General features: G+C 41.3%; 1 protein-coding gene across 7 annotated transcripts in view; it reads right to left on the bottom strand.

Moving 5' to 3' along the window:
• The window catches only part of LRRC8D (leucine rich repeat containing 8 VRAC subunit D), a 58,793-nt gene that overhangs the window by 18,700 nt on the left and 15,578 nt on the right, over positions 1-24,515 (bottom strand). For 2 of the 7 annotated variants that reach the window (XM_032697171.1, XM_032697169.1), the window contains exon 2: positions 21,513-21,652. The gene's annotated coding sequence lies outside the window, so the exon portion shown is untranslated. Of the gene's footprint in view, positions 1-1,074; positions 1,137-8,920; positions 9,223-12,225; positions 12,368-15,560; positions 15,578-21,512; positions 21,653-24,515 lie in introns of those variants that run through there. The other 5 variants (XM_032697170.1, XM_032697174.1, XM_032697172.1 and 2 more) reach the window with 5 other exon arrangements.

The raw sequence follows: 24,515 nt of genomic DNA, 5'->3' as shown, positions 1-24,515 counted from the left end.
GGTACAGCACTTAGTGCTCTGCATAGACTTAATTGCTGAAACTGGCCATATTCACTGAAACTTGCTTTGTCAAATTAAGAGAAGCAAGTTGTAATAAAGCTTTACTCCCACTCCTAAAGAAAGAAGAAATAACTGACTGTATACGTACAGGAAACAAACAAAATGAGTAATCATGAAGTGGCTTTAAAACAGAAACAAAATCCCCACCAAAAATTCAAACAGTCATGGAGATAAAGGCCAACAGAATTAGACTACAAGATCTCAAGTTATATAAATAAGAGCAATAATGCTAGTGTGACTCATTTATTAGGGAATCTTTACTGCCTTCAGTTAACAAAAAAATAATGTGATGATGGCACACTTGAAATTATCAAGTTACATAAAATGATTTCTTGCCTCTGAGTTGCTGTTTGTGAATAGCTGCAATTTGAACAGAAACACAAATAAAGATCCTTCTATTCACTCCCTCATTGTAGCACGGACTCAAAACTTAAGTTTTTTAGCAATGAGCAAAAGTATAATCAGATTAACAGAGTATTCAAATTTGCCCAGTGAGACTTGTACTTAAGCTTTTTATTTATGAGATCTACAACTCTATCATCCAAGGCAAGGGTCAGCAAAAAATTATCAACCAGGTAATGTCACCACAGACAGCTACTACAGTCTCCTGCAGTCCTCCTCTGTGACATTTTTCACTGTCAAAGCCACAACAGACTACAGGTCTGATCCTCCAACTCCCAGACAAGGTCTCCCTGACAACTCTAACACCATCTCACCAACCACTGCATGACAAACTATTTCTTCTTAGTAATTTTAAGTCACTGAAAACCCACAGGACATAAAATTATAAGTTACCACAACCATGCCAAAACCCAGCACAGCCAAAACATAGCAGCAAAGTGCAGCTATTTCTCTAGAGATGAAAGCTAAGGGATTTCTAGTGTTTTGTTTCCTCTAATGCACAAAACCAAAATGCCAGCAGCATGCTCCTTGGTAGAAGCCCAAAGACCACTTAAAAGTCTCCATTTTCAAGATGTCTTAGACTACATAACTTATTTCATTACTTTATCCCACCTCAAACAGAGTACAAAAGCAGTTTCAGTTTCCTCTATGATCCACTCTGACTTTTGGAACTCCTGTGGGCAGACAAGAACACCACGAGTTATGAATGCACTTTGGCATTCACTGAACATCTTTAATTTATGATTTACAATTACATTACAAAACGCACATACACACAAATGTGTCTTACAGATCAAGCCATCTTTCCACAGTTAACAAATGATGCAATTTATTCAGTCATCACAGTCCAGATCAGACCAGTGACACTGTAAGACATCACACAAGCAATACAATAGCATGTACTGAAGAACTACTGAAACTCATTTAACAAATAAAACTCATCTCGTAAAAAAATCCCACGGGAGTCTTTCGCTGCAGTATATCATCTGTGTTTCAGACTCAACATTCCAAAATATTTAGCTTTTTCTACAACAAAGAATTTAACTTGTGTTGGAATGACTACATGCAGGGAAAAATATGGCATTCATACAAAAGCCACAAAATATCACACTTTACTGTGTTTCTTCATGCAGCTCTTAGGAGCTAATTCATAGCATCTACGAACATCATATTTTCCTCTGTTCAGAGTCCAGTATCCCTACATGATGCTTTGCCAGATTAGTGCTAGATTAAGCTAGAAAGGCAGCCCAGGGAGGTAGGACCAATCTGTTCCTTTGACAGCCGTGCAGAGCTTCAAAGAAAGACCCTACCTTTGGACCACAAATGGCATGACAACAAAATAACCATTCCCACCTACAAGGGCAGAGATGCTAAAATGCTTCATTTTTTTTGCACCTGCTCAAGTTTTAAAACTTTCATATTGCATCACCATTTTTCTGATGTTCTTGTTCTAAGACTTCCCTCTCCTTGCAATTCTGCAGATTCCTTTGCACCAAGACTCGGGCAGCGCACAGATGTGGGTCACAAGACACATCTGCGAGATGACTGGTTCCAGCAGGTACATGTGTTTCAGTGTGGACACAGTAACAAACACAGAAGAGCTCTCTGCTCTTCACCTGACATCTCAGGAGCATCTTGAGGTAGACATACTGAGGAGATCATGAAAGGGAAGCAGCAGTGAAACAATCCTCACAGCCATTATGCCTGTAGCTACACTTCCCCATCAATACTTCCTGTCCACCAGATGCAATTGTCACACACAAATACAGTTGTGGGTGTGCCTGCTGGGCCTACATGCAACCTTGGGAGCAGAAAAAAGGAAAAAGAAAAAAAGTGATGAAAATTGCAACATCTGTAACTCTCAATTTAAGAACAAAGAGCAGCTTTATCCAAAACAAGCGTCGAGAGGTAGTTGTAAATGAAATTCAACACTTTCCCTTGAAAGAAGCAGGCTTCTTTCCACAACTTAAATCTCCTTGCTCTGTTCTATTTCTCTCTCCTCTTCTGATGGTATCAATCTCCAAATAAAGACTGTGCATTTTCCCTGTAGATCAATTACTTTAAATACAACAGGAATACTGTGCAAGTATCATCACCGAGAAGCTGAATGCTCAAAACCAGTTTGTTACTCTGATCCATGTATATTCTGTTTGTAGATCAGTATGTATGCCCTGCAATCAGAGGTACAACGACACATTTTAGCATGCAGGGTGCGTCCTCCCTTTATCATCACCTCCCCTTCGTACACACACCCTCAGTGTTCCTTCAGCCCGAACTACGCTCCTTCTCATATTAAATTTAGAAACAGAACTCTGAATCACCAGTTCCTGTTGTTGCAAGTAGCTAGAAAGAGATGAAGCAAAAGAAGTTTCCTAGTAAATAGTTATAGAATAACCTGCCCACCACATTACACCTCATTGTTAAAAAGTGTTTTATAAGCCTAGAACAAGAGATTGTATAGATTTATATGAAACTAAATAATTTCATTTCCTGGGTGTCTAATTCTTCCTAGAATCCTATCGATTCTTATGCATAACGGTACCGTGCAGCAACAAGAGATTAACTATCCACTATAACACAGAAAAAAAACCTTCCCAAAAAAACACTCAAAAATATTGCTTATAAACTCATCGCTTGTGAGCCTCGTGCTGCACTTACTCCATTCCATCCTACTTTTCCTTGACACTTCTTTAGATGCACCTACAAGAAGAACAGAAAGATCTGAGCTGCTACTTTGCAAGAGAAGAGCAGCACAAAGACTCCAAAACTGGTTATATGTAAGAAAGACCAGTTCCAGAAAAAGGAGAGCAGAGTTTGGACAGCATTACACACAAGCTAATCTACGCTGCAGAGAGGAATGGCTTCCTAGCACAAGCAGAGTGGAAATGTACCCATGTTTCCCAGTTTGAGTCCATGAGGAACCGTATGCATGGTTAGGAAACTCTTGACCACCACTTGTGAACTCCAGTTTCTTCTATTGCTCTTGAAATGGCTCTCTCACCATTACAAATGCGTGTCTTATTTCCAGTTGCCCAACTGCAGGTCCCAGCCATCACTTCTGTGCCATGCGTGTTTCTGTGAGCGTTTTCGCCTCCAGCACGCTCTCCCTCAGAAGGTGCTCTCCACCAATTATCAACTCACTCCATTTTTATCTATCAAGAAACAAGAGATCTAGACACAGAAGGAGCTTTTCAAGTTCTCCTTGTGGTACCAGAACACCAATCAGCTTTCAAGTATCTCCTCTGACTCTTATCTGAACGCACTCTCGTTTTCAACAGGCTGCCCATGACCCCAGAATCACACACGATTCACCTTCGTTTGCCCATTGTCCCTCCTACACCCAAAGTTATACTCCCTTGTTGCCCTGCAAGAGGGCAGTGACATCCAGTTGTTCACTCACTGTACCCCCAAGGAAGTCTTCTCCTCAAACGCCTAGTCTGTCACCACGCTGAAGTAAAAAAACACCTGCAGGCCCCACGATATTACAGATTATATTAAAATGCATCTTGATTGATATAGCTTACCAGGCTGCCCAAATTACTCCGTGCATGCTGCCTCGTCCTCATTTACCACGCCGCCTAGCATGGCATGGCCTGCCAACTGCATCAGTACAGATTCTGTCCTTGTCTCTAGGTACTTGATGAAAAGGTTCAATGGAATCTGGGCTCACCTCAATCCTTAAAACAAGATTTCCAGAAGCATTCCCATTTGATAATGATTCACCGTAAATGACTAACTTCTAAACATCAGTTAGTCAGTTCTTAATTCACTTACTTTTGCAATATCACATAGCAGTAACGTGTCAGGACAGGAGTTCCAAAGGGGTATAGCAGTCCTAACTGACTGCCTCTGCTGTTGCTGAGAAAGCAAACCATAGACAGGACTGAGGAGGAGCTGGGGAGTAGCAGAGGACTGCAGGGGTTGGACTGTCTCCCTGACCTTGCATCAGATGACTTTTGAAGACACAGCTTTACTACATCACCTGCAGTCCTGGTTGCTTTAACTTCTCCTATATTTTGATGATTATTAGAGTCAAGATAGCTGGAATATGATTAAGTTAATTTTAGGAACCTCAGTACCAACAGTCATTAAAAATTGTTTCCAGGCCTACAGAATTTTCAGCAAGGTCTTTAAAACAATCAAGTCACAGCACTGCTGATTCACATATGTGCATCCCTAGAAGGAATCTTTATTCATTAAGACAGATTTAATTCTCTGTTGGAATGGCATTAATGGCATCACATTCTACGCCTTCCCAAATACAGAACAGTATTAACAAATATTTCTACTTTTCTTGCAAAAGCTACATTTATTATTTCTGTCTAGTAAGTGGAACTATTTCTAGCATACTTCAGCTGTATAAAACATGTAGTTAATTCTCTAACTTACTTCCTAACTTCTAACTTGTGCTAATTTTCATGTATCCATTGTCCCCTTCATTACTGTTTTTACTTTGAAATTTCTAGATGTGTCCTGAAGCCAGATGGCTTTTAGTGTAGATGTCTTTTTTCTTTAAACCAGAATTTCAGCCTTTGGTATATTTAGTATCTTCTTACAGAGATCGCTGTTTTCCATTCACATTTTTTTCCTACAATAACATCAAGTTCTCTGTGATGACAAAAGATGCTCTTTTGAAGCATTAAGTATAATTTCTTTGGGGCTGTTCTCTGTTTGTCTATCCTTTACATAACTGGGTCACACTCGATGGTCCCATGGCAACCACCAACTTCCAGCTGTGTGATACCAAAGTCCACAGTAGCTGTCTCAGATGAAGAGCTGAAACAAGAACTGACCTGCAATGGGCTGAATTTCCAAGGCACTGAACACCTTCCCGTGATGTCAACAGGATGTTCAGCACTTTGAAATCAACAAAACAGAGTGCATAAAGGGAAACAAACCTGTAGGTTTGCTGATCAGCCACTTTGGACATCTAAAGCATTTTTAAAAAGACCTAAAAAGCATTTAAAAAAAGACATATATTAATTTCTCCTATTCTTTTGACTGTAAAGGTAAGGTATGTACCAAGTAACCAACTTGGTAAGTCAACCAGACTGGACAACATAGACATTCAGGCTCCTCCTCATCAGCCTGACCCTCACTCAGGTTAACAGCCATCTGCTGTTTGTTTGAGGAACAAGGCAAAATGAACCAACCTCAGTCCAATCCCAGTGGGACACTGCTACAGAAACTGCACTGCTCCTTGGCAAAGAAAGGCAGTGCAAAGCACATGCACTTGGAGTGCAGATACGACATCCCTTATCTGCCCAAGATGAAAGCATCTATGCTCTACCTAGATTTGCACTGCAGTCAATTAAACTTTAGTACAGAATCAGTCCTTAGCCTCTAGGAGCAAGTCTTTCACAGGGCAGTAAATCAAAGTATGCAGCAAGAAGACCACAGCATTTGGCTTTGTAATTGCCTGAACAGTAAGAAAAATATTTGGAACCTTTCATTTTCACAACGTCATTAAAATAATATGCTAACTATTCACACACAGCAATCTGTTAGATGTTCTAGAAGCACGGCAGCAGCAGAGTCTGCAGATGGAATTCTGCAGCTCAACATACATGATGGACTTTTCCACATAATCCCACATGGCTGCTGAAGTACATATTTGCATGCATTTAGTTAAAGCAGAAATTCCTTATGATGTTTCACAAGTCTAAATTCAGTAGCTGAAAAGGAAATAAGCTGGGTTCTGGCTGTACATCAGCCACTGCAACTTACTTTGCACAACTGAAAATGACTAAGGAAAAACACCTACAGTGGTTCAGTCATTAAAACAGTGTAACAGTCCATTAAAAAGCAAAATGGAGAGCTGTGCCTATACCTTCTCCAATAAATTCCTCCTGAATTATGCAGTAAATATTCAAAACTGACAGGCTGCAGAGACAGTTTAGCCTGTACCCTGTGCTGGATTCCTCTGTCCCCTCCTCTCAGGTTTGAGGTAAACATAACTATGCAGGTTGCCAAAAGCATCAGATAACAAAACATTCAGCTTTTTTCTACTACCCAGATTTCACTAAAGTTCCCTGCTACATACACATATCTAAAAAAAATTTTGTATGGGATGGGAAGAATTTCAGTTTGGGGTGGAAGTCCACAATTTGCTGGGAGGGTTTGTTTTCCTCTAACTTCCTTTATCCTCCTCCCATGAGCTTAGAAAATCTCAGAGTCAATCAGCAGCTTTATCCATTTAAGAAGTGCATTCCATTCACTATAAAAGATTAAATATGTGAACTAGAAGTTTCTACTGTAACTTTCAGTCATCACACAGTTAATGACAGTTTTAAGATGCCATTAACAGCATTTCAAAGGCCTACTGCAAAGGCTGAAGTCAGTTCATATCCTCTCATAATTTCTGCTTAAGGTTAGCAGAGTCTGAAGGACTTACCTGAATATTAAATTCAGATGAAAGTACAGAATGACTTTAAAATACAAGTGTTATTCCTGACTAGTAACCCATCTGCATCCACATAAACCCTCGCAAATCCTTAAGAAGAGCCTTCCCATATAACATAATCCACTTTGAGGCTTTGTCTGCGTAAGGCACTTTGGATTACTTAAGACAAAAATCATGCAAATTAAAAAACTGATTGATCAAACTGCTTGAGAACCTCTTCAAATGCTCCTTTCCAGATCAGAGTGATTCTCAATTATTCTGCCTCAAACATGTAGGGCAGTTGAAGCAATTCACTTCAAATTCACACCTTCGGCTGACTTGAATAATTTCTTAATGGCATGTGAAGACAAGCCCTTAACTTCAGAACCACACACAGAATTTACTTGGGAGTAATTGTCCAAAATATCTCCCCTGGGAGACAGGCCCAGACAACACAACACATCAGGATGCTGGGTCAACACCAAACCATTCTAAGAAGAATGCAACAAGACACAGAATCAGAAGAGCTTGAATTCTGGTAAATGAATTTCTGACTCTGTATTTGCCAGGTCTGTTTTAGAGAAGCATTTCCAGCAAGCACCTAGCTTTAGTTTGAAAAGTCTCTTATTCTGACACAATTATATCCATGACTCCTCTTCATTCCTTCCCTCCCCTTTCTCCACAAGCTGCATCCCCCAGCTGCTCTTTCCCAAACCCCAGCCTGTTGCCCCGACAGCTGACACATGGGGCACAATCTAACACAAAACAGCCCCTTGTTGAAAGATTTCAAGCATCACCTGAATACAATGCAAAGCAGCTTGGAACAGAAATTGGAGGTTCAGATCCAGCAGAGAAGTGCCTTGACTTCAGAGGCTCCCTCCCCCACAGCTAGGCTCTGATTGTTTTTTTGCTGGGGATACATTTTCAGATCAGAGCCACAGCCTGCTGCAGATATAGATCAGCTTTGCTCATCCCACCATTCTCAGTCACTGACAAAAAATAGCTCTGGAGGGAGGAGGAAGAGGTTTTCAGCTGTTTTCTTCTCCAGTCCTCTCTAGCCTCCCTTGCAATGAGGGAGAAGCCATTTTCTTATGTTCATGGCCTGGTGTCAGAGTAACTGTTTTCTTACTCTACGGAGCCAGTAAATCTCCAGATGTGCCTGTAAAAGAAATTTAATAGTAGCCACAATGTTCCGGCAGCACCCTCACCAACACAATCACCACACTTTTCATGGAAGAGCTGAAAGAAGCTGGCTGGCACATTACTTGTTTCCTTACCAAAGGCAGGGCAGAGAAGCGGCTGGAGAGGTCCAGATAGATGCTTCTCCTAGGCACACCGATACTCTACAGGGTTCAAAAAAACCACAGAAGAGGGACATTTTCCTAGACAGGATCAAAAATAGACGGCTGGAAAATATGTAATATACTATTCTTCAATTTTCTCATAAACAGTAACTTTATTCTTCTTGAAACATTGATTGACATTTGATCCTGTTATGAACAACTCTAAGGCCTCCCCCACAGAGCATCTAAGCTGCATCACATTAAAGCTGTTCCTTTCTCCTTGCCTCTAGCATATTCCTAACATGTAAACAACTCTGCTGTGCACACAAGCAAAGGCACAGCTAGTTAGTGAAAGCTGCAGCACTAAGGGCACCACAGGAACCCATCCAATCTTAATAATCCATTAATTTCACAGGGCACTGTATTTATTAACTAGAAGCCAACTGCTATTAATTCAAGTGTACATATGAAAAACTGTCTCATTAGAAAAGCTGAAAGAATCATTACAGACTTATTTTTCATGGATGGTCATGAAAACAGGTAACAAACAGGCTTTGTTACCCCCATAACCCAAAAGAACATGAAGAGTCAGCCTGAATGATGGAAGAATTGTGACAGAATAGGAGAAAGGCAAGTGTCAGGAAATCCAGCAGGCTTACTGTCTGAGGATTTCAGCTGATGTGACACCACATGATAAGTAACGTTCTTGTGGCCAAGCCTCAAAACCCATAGGGACTATTTCCATTTCAGCTTAAGAAAAGAAAAAAAACCAACAAACAATCTCACTTCTCACCTATTCAACAGTGAGGTAATTAGCAGGAGACACACAAAATATGTATTTAGGCAATCCTTCTGCTTTTAACTTTGGTAACTTTTGTAACAGTGTATCTTAACTCTCGCTTTACAGGCTCTGGACCAAGAGACTCAGGCCAGCTGCCCTGGGGCAAGTTTCAACAGCCAGATTCATCCGCTCTGCCATGGAAGCCTCTTACAGCACCATTGCTCAACTCGCAAATCTCTCTCCTCCGGCAAGTCTGCTCTGGTCTGGAGGAAACACAGGCCATTTCTGACCACTATCTCATCCGTCCAGGAGTTCTGCAGTGATCCCACAGGAAAAGCAAATGTAACTGCAACTACTCTTCAGGGACTTATCTGCATTAGAAGGTTTCCAATGGCAGGAATCCAGAGCAAAGCGGCTCTGGAGTTGTGAACTGAATACAGCTGCATTGCCAGACTCCAAGATCAGGATCTAGAGCAGGCCATGGTGCCTTGGGTGACCATTGCATTTGCATAGATTTTGCCTCTTTGCTGAAACAAAACCTGGTGATTTCTTGCTGTCCTTCTGTCCACACCTACACTGCAAACTGGCGCAAATCAGTCATGTCCCAACACCCACTAGCTTCCTTGGGCTTATTTCACACATTCAAAAATGTTAAACTATGAATTCCAGACCCTGCTTCCTCCTTCCACAACATAAAGTATCGCCCTTGTCACATATCCTTCTCCCCTCCCACTTCTTGTCAAATTTCACTGCCCATACTGACACCAGAGTAAGTTTATCTACTTCAAGCCGTGAAAACATCCACTTCTTCCCAGCACCCTTCAAGAGCAAACTGCTTTCCTGTCCTCCTGTCTCTACAACCCAGCAGGTGAACACCCACTCACTCCTGCACATGACGTTTACCAACTGAGGTTTTACTGGAGTAAAACAAGCACTCAAGGAGGTCTAGTTTTATAAATAAAATTGCATACCCTTCCCTGCAGCCAAAATCTCATCATCTCCACATTTTCCATCCTCAGTCCTTTTGACACAAATTAAAAAAAGGCCTTCTCCTTCCATATTTTGTGCCCAGGCAAATTGTGGGTTTATTACAAAGGTCAAACAATCTTGTTTTACAAAACTAACTGGAGTTTAATGCTATCCTTTCAAAGCCTAAAAACCCTACTCACAGCAACTCTTGCACCACACAATAAATATTATACAGAACTCATAAAGCAGTGCAACTAAATCTTAACTTTTGACTACAGTAAATTAAAGTTCACAATTAAAGGAGGCCAAAGTGTGTCACTATCCGCAAGGTGGAAAATCTGGACAGATCTCCAGACTCAAGCCTTGAAGAGAGCAAGGCTCAGCAGCTGCAGCACCCTGCATATCTCACAAAATGCAACATCACAAACTAACACCAGAAGGTTGTAGCTACATCTCAGTGCCAAATATCTGGCAGCCTTCTCCATTCTAGAGAAGCCTGATTAGAGACTATAGCCGAGCCACAGTTCACGATTTAATGATTAAGGAATGACCATTGCACTGAAAATGTGAAGCGTTTCAGGTTTAAATTATGAATGACAGTGACAGCTCAAGTTAAAATTATTACATGTTTTCATTCACCTTTCAGGCTTATAAATAAATAAAAATGAAAGTAAAGTTGGAGAGTGGCTTTTCATACACTGTCAGCAAACAAATACCTTGATGCATGTTCATCATGCACTAAACAGTCGAGATTCAGTACCAAAAATGCCCAGGACTGCACATAGCTGCTTTCAATTAACAAAAAAGACAAACTCAGTTTATTACCTCTTCTAGGATCAGAATGGCAAGATCTACCTTGTCTCAAAGATCTGCCCCAGTCTGGAGCACTCAGCCAGTATCAATTTACACCTTAAAGGATTTCAAAAGGCTGCTGAAGCTTCTGTGCCTTTCATGAATTGGTTTTGATTGACCCTTCATCTCTGACCTACTGCTGTTGAAATATCCCTCAAACAGAGAATATTTATGCTAATTTACCTAGATTCAATGGGCCCATTTGGAGTCATCTCTTCAGGGTCACACTGCAGTCTGCAGCATTCTTCACTTTTACCACTATCCCAGCATAAAGGCAGTAAAGCACCGTGGACCTAGGCCTTCCCATTCGACACCCAGCTCAAAGGCAAACATGCAGAAATACAAGTCCTTGACTGACAAACGCCTATTGAAGAAAAGCAAACAAACCTTTATGCAAGAGCACCGAAACACAGAAAATCAGAATCGCCATTACCCATGAAGCACCTAGTATACCAGTGCACCTCAAAAAGGTTATGAAGCAAGTATAACCCTAAGACATCAAAATAATGGGAACATTTGGCTCCTTCAAAGTGCTGTAACCTCATCAAAACACTCAAACCTAATTTGACATTTATATCTCTATAAACAATCTGTAAGCAAAAGCAAAGAAAAAACAACATTTGCAGTTCAGGGAAAGACATCAAAACAAACATGTCCATAGTACTCAAATGTTAAACTACATGTGGGAATCTGATGATCTTTTGAATGGCTGAAAGCTAGGACAGAGGAGAGGGCATCTTGTTTTTCAATTAATTATTAATCAATCTTTTCAGCCATCAAATCCCTGCAATGACTCATCCACTTGCTTTACCAAAGTCTAAATTGTTATGGAAAGACTGAAATTCCACCGGAACATTACCCTCCTGAGTGCAATACTTAACCCTGCATATGAAAAAGGATTTTAGTAGATTCATTCCTCTCTCCCACAAAAAGATCAAATTTCCATTAAACCTGGAAAGAAAGATCACACACACATGCACAAAAAAAGAAGAGAGAAAAGGTAAAACAGTATGTAGAATTTTACATTGAGAGGAAAAAGAGAAGTTAAAGTCCCTCTCAGTTATTCATTACAAAGCCAGTATTCTTCCAGTGACAGTATATGCTGCAAGCAATAAGAGAATTCACATCATCAGAAATTCTCAATAATCATGCCATTAAACAATACAATTCTTTTTACGCTCATTCAGATAGCTCCTACTGTCGGCAAAGGAATTTAGTTTTATAGAATCATGGCTTGATAGGAGTTATCTTTTAAGCTTACAAAATTATGAACTTGATCCTACCCCCCACATCCATGAAAACATCTTTTCAAAGTTTAAAAGCTCTACTAAATAAACTAAGCAGCAAGACTGAGCTCAGTTGGTGATACCTATGTACAGAGCTTGCTCTTTTCCTGTGCTAAAATTATATCAGAACATTGCAACACATTTGCATACCTCCCACACGTAACTTTTTGCCAGCAGTAACAAGACGACATCAAGACTCAGAAAACGTACCAGACAGAGATAGGAGAGGATGGAGTTTCCTGCAGGAACACCCAGGCTGAAGTCCAGCAGCTCACAGGGAAGGTGCTGCCTTTCTACCAGCCCAATGCCTTCGTATCATGCTCCCACTTACCAGTGTCAAATGTGAAACTCCACCCAGGAAACAAAAAGCTTCCTACTGTTTCTCTCCTCTACACAGCCTCCTGACTACTATCAGAAAAACTGGTATCACTCCACCCTTTTTCCATAAGAATGGAACATTTTTCCTCTTCACATGTTCAGCCTTGGAGCTACCATGGAATAGAAGAGGAAGAAAAAGAAGCCTCTGCTGGGTCATCTCCCCTAGTCTCTCTTGTATGGTTTTTCTGGAATTATTTCTAGTGGCAGTCCACAGTGCTGCTGTTGATTTTAATCATGCAGAAGTAACATGAAATTCACATGACTATTGTCAGTTTTCCAGCCACACAAGTTTTGCAAAAACATCAATTAAAACAATCTGATCTTCCAGCTTTTACCTAGCAAAGCTATTAAAAAAAAAAAAAAAATCACAGAGGTAAGCCGACCTTTTGGACACATTGGTGCACCATTATTTTCAGAAAAGCTTTTCGTTAAAAAATAAAAATGTTGACAGCACTGAAGATTTCTGGCACCTTACTTCCTCATAAGATGCCAGTATAAAAAAAAAAAGTTTAAAAAATTTCACTGAGCCAAGTAAAAGGAAGTAATAGAAAATTACTATCAATCACAGGAAAATACCTGATCCGCCATGAATAAAGTGTTACTAAGGTGTGAGAAAGAATTTGAGAGATTTTAGAAGTCAATAATAGAATCCAATGTTATCCACAAGGTGTGCTACACACTAGAAACTCCAATGCTCAAATTGTATGGAGCCATGGTCTTCCCTTTGATTCTTTCCAGTGGTCCTTTTTTACCAGTCTCACCCTACCATGACATCCCAATAGCAAAGCTCAGTTAAAATGCAAGTAGAACAAGACAATCTGAAACTCAGGGAAGTCTTAAATATTGTGCAGGAAAATTTGAAAATGAGCCCATACAAGTGAGACAGTGTAACAATAACTAACAGAGTAAATACAATAACCCCAAAATCATTAACACGCGTTTATTAATTAACATGTTAGCTGCAGGGGAAGTGCCTTTGTAACATAATTTGATGAAGACCCAACTGGAAATAAATGAAACAACCAAAAATTATTTTTGTTAGTATTAAATTAGGCTGAGTACACCCCACATACATGGGGATAAGGTACTACTCTAGGAAGCAGGCTTTTAGACACCAGCACACTTAAGATCTAAATTACCACGGACTATGAAATGGAAAAATGCAGAACCACATGAAAGGAAGGCAAACCCTGCTTACAAAATAGCAGTGAGTCAGCTCCTGAGGACTGGCCTATGACTGCTTTGAAAACAAGACGGACACTCCTTATGTGCCCTCCAGTTGTACTGAATGAAAACGAGCCCATCCCCTAAATATGCTGTTAATATGGTAGATGACACTGCAGAAAAGATGTCAAGAAACATCAGTAACACCACTTAATCCACTGGAACTTCAGAAAACATTTTCAACCAGTGCTGATCCACACAGCCTTTTAACCCTACACACACCTATTCATGTTTGGTGCATTTAATGAGCACGAAACACTCATATCCCTGGCCTCAGATCAATCCGTAACAGCTTATCTTGGGAACACCTCCAATTCTATAAGGTCCTTGAGATATTTTCTTGTAGAAACTTTTTCTAAAATGCCATGACCCTTTAGCCCGTCAAGTTCCATCATCTGTAATCAGACTATCTAGAAAGCCAAGAATAAAATTCAAGGCTTTGTGACAAGCTGTGAAGCTATTACTATTAATAAGCCATTTAATATCATATGGAACAATAAGTACTATGACTACACTATAGTGTAGAGAACACAACTATATTTGCTTTCACTCAAAAATCAAAGATAAATTGTAGGCTTTCATAACCCATTTCTCTTAGCAAGTGCCCTTGGCTACAAGCAGCTCTCTCCTCAACCACATTATAGCTCATTTTGTTGTTATTGTTTAGGGACTATCTGGGGGCTTTCTGGTTGTCTGCCCTTTTTTGCTGTTTACAGATGTTATTGGTGACTGGGGCTTTTCATGATATATTGATTACTTCTGAGGGGAAAAAAATATATACAGTCAAAGAATTAATGCAGCACACAAAAATGCAGCACAGAAAAAAAAAGTCCAGTAACTCAGCTCTATCAATATTACTTTGTTGACAAGTATTAAGGTGCTGACCTCTGAATAGCATACCAGCACACTCTGAATGGAAGCACCCTGTCCAACTCCTCTGAAAGAACAGAAACCTTGAAACCAGCTCATTTCAGTGAAAGGATTAAAGGTTGTTTTTTCAGGTGTCCTTCTTGCACACTGAATCCCTCTGCCAGACATTGCAGTTTATCATTGCTAAACACTTACACTGCAGAAGTACCTAGAGGCCTCAAGTAGGTCAGGGCCTCAGCATGCAAAGTACAGAACTGATGCATAATACTTGACAGTCCTTGCCTCATCATATTTTTCTATTTCAAGTGTTTTATCTTCCCACAGCTATTTGAACAACCCACACAAGCAAAAGAAACTCAATGACACTGCAAAAAAAAAAAAAAAATCACCCAAGTTCCACCACCAATGTATGTAAGTGCTATCCAACAGAAAAGGAAAACAGATGTAGCTCTGCCCCTCATTAGAGTATTACACATAAGGATCTAGCTAAATGTCAAAGCAAAGCAGGTTTGGGGCTTTTTAGGTTGGCATAGCTCCAACTATTCTAAGAAAGACAGAAGTGGATATTGAAACAAAATCTGGTAAATATTTATGGATGAGAGCTCCAATTCTCCTTTTCCCATCCCCTATATCCTAGACACACTCTTTTAGAGAAAGAAAGTTTCCCAGTTGTTGTCTTCAGATTGAACCCTGACTGAGACAGAGCAGGAGTGCAAAACCAAATGCAAAGAAAATTTACATAAGCTGCAGGGAGTGGAACTACAGCAGGGTTTGCATACCTTGAATTAGCTCCATTAAAGATGAAAAAATATGCAATAAATCTGAAGTGAAGCTTAACAAGATAATGGAGTTCTTGGCAACCTGATTATTTTAACAAGTTAACAGCCAGTTATCACAGATTGTTTCAGTCCAAACACACATACCAGGACAGCACAATCCAGAGGAGTAGGCCAATATACTCCTGTAAGATTAGTTGTGCTTTATGCTCCATGCTCTCCCTTCTCATACCTCCCTGCTTCATCACCGCCCACCTCTGTCTTCCCAAATATTCATCCAGATCCTGCAGAGCTTACCTGCAGCTTCCCATCCCATTCCCTCAGCTGAAAGGGAAAAACTAGCATTGCTGTGGACATGACTGCAAGTCACCACCAATTAGCTGCTGCCCAGGGACTAGGGAGCACAGAGACTTGGGAAAAAACAGCCATTACTCATTAACCAACAGGTGGTGTCTTGACAGGGGATTGCCTAGTTCTATCACAGCCCATTGCTTCTTGCATCTAAAGAAAAACCCATCTAACACCCTGATTTCGACAGCCCTCTCCATCTCATCCGTGCCACAGGAATGCCTGCTTGCTCCCAACCTTTGGCAGCACTACCAGCATCCCAGTCCGGGATCATGGGAGGCAGCAAGTCACCACAACATACAACCTGCCAGAAAGGCAAAGCATGTGGGGTTGCCACATCCAACTGCAAACTGAACAGTTGGACCCCAGAGTGCAGCTCTGGTGCCAACAGCAATCTGGTGGGGGGGTGGGATGGCAGTTGAGCTTTGCCTCTAAAGCCTCAGACCACGACGCTTCCTCCATAGGAAAGAGTGAAACAGAAAAATCCCAAACCCGGGCAGTGCTCTCCTTAACTATCGCAGAACCTCAAAACAGCACATGATGGGGTAGGAGAGAAGGGGCTGCACGGGGTTTTCCTTTCTTACAAAATTTCTTCTCATGGAATTTTATTCCCCCCAGTGTTTCAAACATCAGTAATGTTAACAATCACTAAATTCCTTACATAACTACTTGAACTGCCCATAAAAATTATTTTGCAGCCTGCCTGAAAAAACATTTTATTTCAAAAGGTAGCAGAATCAGTTTATAAGTAGGAAAAAAAAAAAAATCACTTTTTTTCCCGGCTCCTGCAGAACATAAGAGTTAATGGAATGGAAAAGAGACTTATGCCTTATTGATTAAAACAATTCTGATTATGCACAGAAGACCATTCCATGTTTCCAATAATACACTGACCAAAATGCATGAAATGCATGAAATGCAAAGTCAGATAAGCACAAAGTTTGGAGTTCATTGCTCAACATTGCTGCAACAAATGCCAGAATTTTATATATCCAATCACTGGAGGCAGTGGAATGTTATTATAACTGCAAGCATATTCTAGGACGTGAAATAATAAATAAAACTAGAGAAATGTATTATTTATTTAAATTTAAAATTTTTCTACAAGAGGCCCATGAAAAGCTGTGGACAGAGTAACACAATACTACAGCTAAACCACAGCAGCACTAAAATAATTGAGCAACAAAGAACAGTTTGTTCATTTTTTTCCCTTGTAAATCTCTCTCCCCCATCGTTACTGTCTGAGGTGCCAGGCAACAATGTCACCAATATCTTACAGTATGTCCTTTTTACCATCAAGTGCAAATACAGCATTACTAGACAACTTGTTAGGTGTTGGAAAGGCTAACTTTTCCCCAGCCCAATCTCTTCTGTGGTTTCTCAGTTGTTGGAAGTGTTTCACCTCTCTCTGAAAACAAATTAGGCACAAAGAAGGACAGACAGACCTTACTCTTTGATGCTGAACCTCACTATGCTGATTTAGGGCTCCAGTGTTCATAGTCAGCCTCCAAGAGAGCATGCACTCTGTGATGGTGCTCCCTTATCCAAGAGAACATCACCTACCAAAGACAATGGATGAAGCTTGAGGGAGCAACGTGATGAATCTCTTCCCATCTATCCAAAAGACACCTCCTGAGATTCCAGTCAATAACTGAGAGCAGGTAGATATTTCAAAACAACATCATATTGTGTCAAAACACACGGCTAAGATTACTGCTGCCTACTGAACTTGATACACATCCAGTAGGAAACAGGCCTATACACATGAAAACAGGTAACAAGGCATTCCTCCAGTGAAGGTTTAGAGAGAGCACTGCTGCATTTTGACCCTGCTCAGATCTTTCTCTGCAATAGCAAGTTCGCCGACAAACACCCGTGAGCGCCGTCTCCTTCCTCCCCCGCGCTGGTGCCACCGCCCGCGGCCAGGCGGGGTTCAGGCTCGCAGAAGGACAAGCTGGCTGGAAGCAGCTCAGCTCACTGACACATGGCTGTGGGGACTGTCTTTTGCTATCAGTAATGGACAACTCTCCTGTCTAGGCAAAGAAATATGAGAGCAAAAACACTGAAAAGGACATCAAAGTAGGGCTATTTTCCAGCTATTTTCCAGTTTCTGTACCTAAGGATAACATTGAAAATTCTACTGGGAGGACAGGAAGAAAGAAAAGATAACCTGACATGAAAATTGTAACACTGGAGCAAGATACACAAAAGTTCTTTTCATTGCAAAGAAGCAGTCAAAATGACATCTATATCTACACCTAAGGAAAACATTGCTTTTGCCTTGAGGTGGCCTTGGCAATACACTGTTGCAAGTAGAAAGCAGTTTATCATTTTGGAGGAAATTCAAATCAATTTAATTTATTTGTCAGTTAATAAACTTCTAATTTCTGCTTCTGGTTTTGAAGACACACAGAGGGGAAACAGCCCTTGCCCTCCGCTCCCCTCACCAAACCTGCTCCTGGAAGTGGGGCAACAGGGACAGCACTTGGTGCTTCCTCTGCTGGTCACAGTCCCTGGAGAGTCTTCTGCCTCCCTTATGGCACACAGCAGACATTGTGTTGTTTGGGGAGATGGATGGAGCCTGTGAGGGGCAGCCCTGCCCTCCCTCCCTCAGCCCTTGCAAGCACTTTTGCCAACCACGGCCGACAGCAGCATCAGCACAAGTTAATAAGTGAGCAGGCAGAGCTGCAGGGAGCCCCTAAACATGGCAGGAGCATGCCTCAGTATTGGATTAGAAGTTATCTGTGCGTAAACACCCAGGAAAGTCTACCCTTTGAACACATCTGGAACCTCCACACCCCAGCCCAGGAGCTGGGGGACACTTTAAAACACACAGTTCTTCAGGATATCCACCTTTTGTCTGCCCTTTGGCAGCCATTGTCAAAAATTGATTTTCATAAGTGAGCTACACCAGGTCTCACCCTGTGCCACAAGCTCACGCAGCTTAAACACACAAAATACAAAGGACCAGCAGCACAAGCTACACCTGGCACTCACTCTATGAACAGATCAGAGCAAGCTGACAGGTTACCTCCTAATATTGAGTTTGGTAACAATATACTTCTGTAATTAACTCATGGAGAGCTGATATACAGCAATAAAATCCATCGGATTTGCCTACCTCTTATATTGCACGGAGGAATTACGTGCCAGAATGCCATTAAGGCAGGACACAAAATAACTAAGCAAATCCACCCCTCCTTGGGTCCCCCTTCATTCCTGCTTCCAGAAGAAGGGTCGGCACTGCTGCTTATTATGTGCATATAGTAAACAAATAGCTTATACAGACAAGTTGTTCTTAAAACAAATCAAAAGCACATCAAGTGAAACATGATCTAAAATAAGTCAGCAATGTTTTAGGATATCACTGTTTCCCCTGGCACTTGAGGATGCTGCAGCTGCAGAAATTTCCTCTAAAAAAATTCAAAAGAGCTTAAAGTTTATGCTCCCACAAAAAGAGGTTTTCAGACACAAATATACACACATACTCCATCACAGTAACCAGACCAGAACACTAGCACAGGAAAGCCCCTAGCCACGTTTTAACATTTTGTTCATTTAACTGTATCAGCCAATATTTTTTTCTTGCTTCCCAACTACGCCAGCAAAAGCCCTACTGCAGAAGCCCTTCTAGTGGCTGCAAAATTTTTCTGCCTGTGTAAGGTTCTTTCACAGGACCTGGTTTAAGCAGCACCAGCAAAAAAATTCCTCTTGTACCCATAGAGGCACCTCTGGAGGAAGTGGTGAGATCAGGTAATGAAAGCATGCAGGTGGGAAGTGTGAAAGCAAAGGAGAGCATTGCATCAATCGAGCTTATATCTGCAGAAGAAGGGAGGAAGCAGTAACTGCCATCACACCACATTAGTGCCAGCAGAAACTAAACTGCAAAGTCACAACACTTCTACAAGAAGTAACAGCAAGAAAACACTGCAGTAGGTCAGATTGACCAACTTTACTTTGATAGAGGTGACATTTTGTTTTCTATTTGGATTTTTGTCTCATGTTTCGTGTAATGTATAATCTTGAGAAACAAACGTTGCCTGAAAACATAAGTGTAAGCCATTCCATTTATGTCAAGTAGATACTAATCCTATTCCCCCCAAGAGATAAAGTGTCAGTTGTGTTAAGTATTTCACTACTGATAAGATGCTTAGCACCATTTCTTCGCTAAAACCTACCTCAACTCCAAACCATCTGTAAAAGCCTCTTATAAGCAAAACCATCCATGTATTCTCCATCCAGTAAACAACTTTTCCACTCTTCCTAATGAGCATCCTTAAATACAGACTCATCCTGACTACATGAGAAGTACTCAATACTAAGAATAGAGAAGTAGGGGTTAGAAAACAACAAGAAAATTTAAGACAGATTCAGTACACTTCTAAAGATGTGCTTGTCTGTGTTTCCACTCAAATATAAGTCTTCTTTGTACTCCCTCCCTTTGTTTTTTTAAACCCCAGATCTGCTGCAGGTTATCCAGCCTGCCACATCACATCAACACAGAAACCAGTAAGGCCTGGCTGCAGAATTTAGGTCAGCTTGTCTGTAGAGTACATAAGGTCTTGCACACAGCCATAAATTTCCTAGTAATGCTTCAATAATCCCTCTTCATCCTGCTATGCAGCTATTTCACTAGTAGCTGCTAGCTTTCCTTCTAACTCCCCAACAAAGACTCTCCACAGGAGGATGTTTGCAGGCAAATGAGCCACTGTCTCTTCCTTGGGAAGCAGGAAGCTGGTTGTTGAATCAAATAAATGCTGGTTCTTATTTCCCAAGACAAAAAAAAAAAAAGTGAAGTATTCCCAACGCCTGCTAGAAGAAGACTCCCTTTTTTTAACCACACAAAGAAAGATATAGTCAGATAGAGATGGAAATTACCGTTAGAACATTAGGAATAATTTCCTTAACAGATTATTTAAACAAATCCTCACTGCTTCCACTTGGGCCAGTAAATAAAAAAATAACAAAAATGTGACTAATAAATTCAGACAGTCTAAGCACAGATGCTGGTATTTCTGGAGAGAAAGTATCATTCAAGGTAAAGAAATACTAACTCTTCAAAGAATTCTTCCCTCTAAAAGTGAATTGCATGCCACTGCCAACCCAAGTCCACATAAGGAGTAGCCCGGTTCTTAAGGGATTTCTAAGGGTACATAAAAATATGCAAAATATCTTCAGAACATGGTCCTCAGAGCAGAAGTTCCATATAAACTGGAAGATAAAGTTACATAAGAAAAAAACCACAAAACCAAATCAAATACAATAAATCAAAACCTTTAACTTCTCTGTCTTCATACAAGATCAGCCAAACTAAATCTTTTTAAGTATGCCAATATGAAAGATATGAATGCAAGAATAAATACCAATTTCCATGGACAGTTATGGAAATCTCAACAAATAAAAACACTGTTAGCAAGCTGACAGTCACTTTTGTCTAAAACCCATGAGGGCTGATATCTCTCTGTGTTCCATGGTTCCCACATAACATTGTGTTCCTCAAAAGCTGGCGCTTAAGTCTCCCTACTAGAGGAAAGAATAAAGCTGAGGAAAAAAACTCTTCCCCCTCAATTGCTCTTCAACATTCAAACATTTTTTAAGAGCATTCCTAGTCCATTCTTTCCAACTCACATGTATTTGCAAACACGTACTGAGGTGTACTGCACATTAGATGTGTAAATCAAATACCCCAGAAAACATTTCTTTATGTTTACCTCAGATCTGTTACAGAACTCGGACGTATAATATGCACCCATGCTAGGCCCACAGATGATATGGTTGTCCTTACTGGGCCACTAATGCATCACATGTTAGCAAGACCTTTAAGGAACTATTTTTATAACTAATGATCATCCATAACTTCAGCTTGGCATCAGACAACTTTTGCCATTACTAGCTCAGTACCTGATCAGGCTGTGCTTCTCCACCTTCCTGCTCTGGCTTCAGCTGGGCTGAGTGCTGGCTCCTGAAGGCTCCAGTGACAGGAATACCAAGCCAGGCTCTGAAGGTCACTCTCTCATTTTGACAAGCGCCACAGACTCTTCCTATATGAAAACAAACTGCTGTTAGTAAAACCGGCCAAATAAAGTGTTCACGGTAGCAGGGTGTCAGAAGAATGCCAATCTGCAACACAGAAGCACAGTGTTAGTCATACTTCTGCTGACAGCACTTCATCTCTGGGGAAGACTTAACACATCCTTACTTTAATAATTTCAGAACTACTCTAAATGAGTTGTCCTGTTCTTGAAGAGCATAGATCCCAAACCAGTAATTTGTCATTTCCCACATATTTTCTTAAAACATATTGGTTTATCCTAATTTAACCAAGAACACTGCTATTTCTACGTCATCACTTCCCTACACCACCACAAAAGCCAGACCCGAACCCAGTGATGTGGTAGCTGCACCCTGCGTGTGCTACACACAATCACTTTGATCACACTTGAAGTACTGCATTACAGCAGCACGCCAGGCAAGCAGACCATCTTGAGTCAATGAGCTGCTTGGAAAAACCTCAGGAAAACACCTCTATCCTCCAGGATGAACAAAACAGAAAAGGAATGGAATTCTGCCCCTCCCTCTTCAGCCCAAAACTTCCACCAGCCAAGACCCAGCATGGCTGCCTCCACCTCCAGACATCCAGAGGCTCCAGAGCTGTGCAGAGCCTGCAGATGGAAAGCGACAACTCAGCAAAACGAACAGCCAGCCTCCAGCAGGTAATTCATGAATATTTATTTTAGTTTGTTGCTTATTAAGTACACCTTGTTATAAATCAAGTATTTTACAGTAATTGCCTCCAATCAACAAACACAGGGAAAGCTGCTATGTAAACCAAATCTGCTCCATATCCAAAACGAGTCCCCTAGCAACAGGCAGGATGCTACAGGACTCTCGGTGCACAGCTGGCTGCCTTGCTGCCCTTCTTGTGTCTTTCCTGCCCTGGCTGCACCCCAAGGCCTTCCAAGCACCACCGATCACAGCACGCTGCGCCAGGGTGCAAACACAAGCACAGCAGGTGCTCACTGCAAGGCTAGCAAGCCCCAGATACACAGTATAGGTACAGAGGCAGCCCCCAGTGTGGAGGATGCTCCACAGCCAAGGCTCAAAGGCAGGGACAACCAGCTGCATCCCCTGTTTCAGCCCCCAGCCCAGCAGCAGCCGCAGCAGATCACGGGTCTGTGCCCACAGCACCAAGTGCAGTGCACTCACCCATCCGAGCTGCTCCCTAACCACTGCAGCAAATAACGAAAACCAACCTCCTCCACACACATCTCACTCTTAAATTTTTTCTGAAGCTTTTTCAGGGCTGGCACCCATTGGCACTCAGAAGCGCACAGGAACAAACTCCGTGTCAGGCTTTCCACTGAGAGCATTTTAAAGGTCAGCAGAAACCGGCTGTTCCAGGTTTCTTCTTAGCAGTGGAGACCCAGGATGGGAAAGATACTGTCAAATCCTCAAATAAAATATGCCTCTTATTAGAATTTTCTTCTTCAAAAGGGTCGGGGTGGTCAAGTGGTCTCAGGAGAAGTAAATCCCTTTGTGCAGCATTCATGACCAAAACTGGAGTTTTCAGAGACCGCTGGTTTTTAAATACTTGGAGGAAAAAGCTGTGACTAGATAATTCCCAGTCTATTGCAAGTCGGCTTCAGAACAGACCTCTGGATGTTACTTGAGGTCTAACAGGAAATGCTCTCATAGCCACAGGGCCATTCACCTTGTCTGTTCCTGCAGCTTTTTTTTCACAAGGTCAGAGACCTACGTAGTAAGGGCCTAAACAAAGCTGATCACACCTTCCAGTCCCTCCTCAGCAGCCACCCCAAAGGCAACAAACAGTTTCTGAAAACAAGTCAAAGGCATTCCCACTTCCAAAGTAGGAGGGCTGTGTTTTTTGACAATGTATCAGCATTAAGAAAAGGTGTCAGGAGAGACTAAACAGCACCACCATCACACTTGGTAAGGCATGGACAAACAGGAGAGCTCGTCTTCAAGAGGAGTCACAATCTGAAAGACTGCTGAGGTCCATCACCACCACCCTCCCCCTCCCAGAGTAGGCTGAGCACATGGGATGGATCACACCTGGTGGAGATGGAGGGAAATAAATGACAAAACACTTATAAAATTTTGGTCTAAAACAAAACAAAACAAAACAAAAACCAAACCAAAAACCAGCCTAAAGCAGAAATTCTTACATAAATCATAGCCAAGACCAGTGAGGGAGTCTCCCCGGCAATTCTCGCCACAAAAATTCTCATGGATTTTGTTCCCAATCCCATTTGACATATTCTCACTTTATGCTACTTCTTTCACCTCCCTCTCCCATTTTTGAAGTGACAATCTCAATTTATTAAAACAAAGCAATATCTTTCTTACAGGAACATCTGCTTTGATACAAGAATACACACAAACACACACTGGTCTAGTCAGTATGTGGAACAGTAGGTATGAAGGAGATAAAAGAGAAGTGATACATGTGCTCCTTATTTAAACCTAGTACCCTTTGGCACTCGTTCCCTTCAATACTTTTCTTTCAGGGCCCTACAGTATAGGGAAAGACTTAAACCCCATTCACACTGGGGTGTTGGCATCAACCAGTGCCAGTTTTATCTGAATCACAGCCAGGCACTTGGCACTTCAGGCATAACACGTGCAACCTCCAAACGCCACGTCCTATATACCGTAGCCTACATGAGGCTGCCTTCATTTGCACAGTCACTTGATCAAACATCTTTTCCACTAAGGAAAATAATACTTCTGATGCATTTAACAGGGATTGCATTTAACAGAGAAACAATCATTGCTAACAGAGTGAAAAAAACAAACCATGCACTTAGAGCAAATTATTATGAATTCTGTAAAGAAAGGAGAAGAAGGAAAATCACAGCATTTTGGAGAAGTAGAGATTTTGGG

This window comes from Chiroxiphia lanceolata, chromosome 9 (genome assembly GCF_009829145.1).
Source record: "Chiroxiphia lanceolata isolate bChiLan1 chromosome 9, bChiLan1.pri, whole genome shotgun sequence".
Lineage (NCBI taxonomy): Eukaryota > Metazoa > Chordata > Aves > Passeriformes > Pipridae > Chiroxiphia > Chiroxiphia lanceolata.
The sequence above is the reverse complement of the archived record's forward strand: the minus strand, read 5'-3'. Positions and strand labels throughout refer to the sequence as shown.